At 35.6% G+C, this 3,322-nt stretch overlaps 1 long non-coding RNA gene across 1 annotated transcript; it reads right to left on the bottom strand.

Moving 5' to 3' along the window:
- Window positions 1-634: 634 nt before the first annotated feature.
- Window positions 635-2,261, bottom strand: LOC121026486 (uncharacterized). Its single transcript, XR_005788371.1, has 2 exons — window positions 2,226-2,261; window positions 635-708 (listed from the first exon to the last, which is right to left on the bottom strand). It is a non-coding gene; the product is annotated as an uncharacterized LOC121026486 (long non-coding RNA).
- Window positions 2,262-3,322: the final 1,061 nt, after the last annotated feature.

Raw genomic sequence — 3,322 nt, 5'->3', positions numbered from 1 at the left:
CAAGAAAGAAAGGGAATAACTACAGAAGGGAAATTCCTAGAATGGGAAAGTGGGAACGTAATCAAGAGAGCTGGAGGAGGAACGTGATTATGTGTATCACAAGTATACCAGTATTCAATGTTTCTAATGAAAATTTAGCAAAATTTAAAAATATAATTTGATCTCATCTTTATAACTGAAGCAAATATTGATCTTGTCTGTTTAACCTAGTATCAGTAATACTTTACTGTCTTTTTTTTTTTTACAGTCTTGAGGTTTTTTTTGTTTTGTTTTGTTTTTTTGGTTTTTTTTTTTACAATTATCATGCCATGAATTCATAGGGAATGGGTTCCAGCAGCTCAGCCTCCTTTCCATTGGTCCTCACAAAGTGTGTGCTTTGCTGGGTGGGGCAGGCTGGCGCTTCAGTTGAACCCAAGTACCTTCCTCCTTGGCTTTCTTCTTTTTCTGATCATTTTCCTTCACATGCTTAAGGAAGCTATCTCAGCTCTTTGAGTGCTTAATATGCTCAATCGTACATTAATTCTCTTGGCAAGAATCTTGCCCTTAACTTGTTTACAACAATGCCAACAGCATGCTGGGTACCACTATAGACTGTTACAGTTTTGCCATAACATTTGTGGGGTATTCCTTTTTGAACAGTGCCCATTCCCTTGATGTCCACAATATCACCTTTCTTGTAGATTCGCCTGTATGTTGCCAAAGGAACAACTCCATGTTTTCTAAAAGACCTAGAGGAGAGTACTTCTCCTCTTTCCCTTTGTGTTGGTCATTTTGGCGAATTACTGGAAGATGGCGGTTCCGGCTGCAAGGAAGGGCAATACTTTACCGTCTTTATATCAACAACACTAAAATAACAAAAGCTTCCAAATATTTTATTTTTCTAATATTTTTTAATGTTTATTTATTTTTGAGAGAAAGAGACAGAGTGCGAGCCAGAGAGGAACAGAGAGAAAAGGAGACACAGAATCGGAAGCAGACTCCAGGCTCTGCGCTGTCAGCAAATACCCCAATGTGGAGTTTGAACCCACGAGCAGTGAAATCAGCTGAGCTGAAGTCAGACGTTTAACCGACTGAGCCACCCAGGCACCCCAAGTTTCCAAATATTTTAAAGATATTATAAGCATTTAAGGTTTTAAAACAATTTTATAATGCTTCCTTTTATTGATAAATATTTAAAAGCTTCACAAACTCTTACCAAGTTATAGCAGAAAAACAAAATTGTACAGACCTAAAATCTTTTCTCTGAAATCCCCAAAATCCAAAAAGCTCTGAAAAGGGTCTTTCATAAATTTTGGTGAAAAATATTTGACCTGAAGACAGATTATAGTCTCTATCTCACTGTGGACGTTGATATTTTGCTAGGAAAATATGAATCTATTTGATCATGGGGTTTTGGCCCAGACCTTGCTGTAAGTATTACATAGCATATAGTATGTGCACAATATTACCCTTCCCAAATTGAGAGGCAGGTGGAAATCTGAATTCTTAAGCATTTTTGGCCCCAAGAAATTTGGATGGCAGATTGTAAACCTTTAGTATAAACTAAAATATAGTATCTTTGTGAATTTAAGACTACTTAAGCATTTAATGAACTCCAAATTTATGGAATTCAGTATAAAGCAGAAACCCTGCCTTGGAGAAATACTAGAAAGACCTTTTTGTAACCTTGTCTTACCTAGATCACCAATAGCATGCAAAGACTCCAAGGAGCAAATTAAAGCAAGATATAGTGCACTGTCTCTAAAGAAAGCTGGGCTTTTCTGCTAGCTTCCTTATTTCATCTGGCTTACAACATTAAGCATGTTAATAACCAGAGCACTCTTGGAAGTCATTTGACCAAGCCAGCCCTCAGATCCCTGGAGTTCAAGCAAAACTGCACAGTAAATCTACTGTAGTAATTTGGAATATGCATTACAAATACAAAGGGAATGTCCATTTAATCCATCTCTAAAAATCATATCTTAAAATCATCAGAAAGGAGGATAAAGTTTATGGTGCATAATCCTATCCTCATGGAATTTTAGCTGACCAGCAAAATACCTTTTGATACTACATTATCTGTTTTAATCTTTAAAAAGTTCTACCCTTGACCAAAATGGTTTTCAAGAGCAATGGTGCTGAAACCTGTTGTGCGATCAACCATTGTATTTGGAGCCAAATCCTGCATCACTCACTGGGTTATCACCTAAGGAGAATAACACATTCTACTGCCTGAGAGTCATGACCACACAAATGTCTCATATCTCATGTGTTAAAACTGACTCACAATTAAAGAGAGTAAACATAGACATGTGTAAATATTAGATAATACTTTTCAACTTGAGATATGGAAACAAAAAACTTTTAAACCTTTTAAGGACAAACAACCTATTATAGGAGCTGAAGAATGTACACATTACAATTCAGCACTGTTTTATTCATTCCTTTGGAAGCCTGACTGTGGTAGAAACAGAATTTTTTTTTTTTTAAATAATGTTCAATAATGAAAATGTGGTAATTTTGCTTAGACATTAATTTTAAAAACCCAATTTTGTTAGAACTCATGTCAAGACACCAAATGTATAGGTGGTCAGTCTACCTTCTAAAATATAAATACATAGAATAAAATATAAGCTTAATGGAAGGCTATGACACCAGTGCTAATTATATTCTCCCAAAAAACAAGGTCATTGAGAGCACTCCCCAGGAGAATGTTCTCTGGATTCTACTGTGTCCAAAAATAATATTATCTATTAAGGTGATTAATATTCATTTAGGCTTTGTTTATCAACTTCCTTTTCTGCATGAATTACTAGCAATTATCATTATGGAGAAGGAGGAGAAGAGGGAAGAGAAGGAGGAGAAGAAATGAAGATGAAGGAACTAAATGGCCCATAAAACTCTCCTACTTACAGGCCCTAATCAACCGAGTTAAAAACTAACGGCTGCTCTATCCTGGGGTGGGGGGGAGGGGGTTGTTTCCCTCATTTTGGTTTTTTCTTGGTTGTATTGTTCTTTAGTCTACATTTTATTTTTTCATAGACTCCACACCTTCCTGAGAGTAAGCATTTCATCCTGTTTTTTGAATTTCTGGTAGTCAGAATCAATAAAAGTAAATATCCAAACAGGCTGAGGAAGTAATTTCCTAAACATCCTCACCAAATATGGTTAAAAATAAACACAAATTAAGAGTTCAGCTGGCACTGAGTTTTAGACTTTCAAACTCTAATTCATTACAAAACACACACACACACACACACACACACACACACACACACACGCACACACGCACATACAAATAAAATAAAATAAAATAAAATAAAATAAAATAAAATAAAATAAA

Source organism: Herpailurus yagouaroundi, unplaced genomic scaffold, assembly GCF_014898765.1.
Source record: "Herpailurus yagouaroundi ecotype Mexico unplaced genomic scaffold, PumYag 113955, whole genome shotgun sequence".
Classification (NCBI taxonomy): domain Eukaryota; kingdom Metazoa; phylum Chordata; class Mammalia; order Carnivora; family Felidae; genus Herpailurus; species Herpailurus yagouaroundi.
This window is presented reverse-complemented; position numbering and strand designations above follow the sequence as displayed.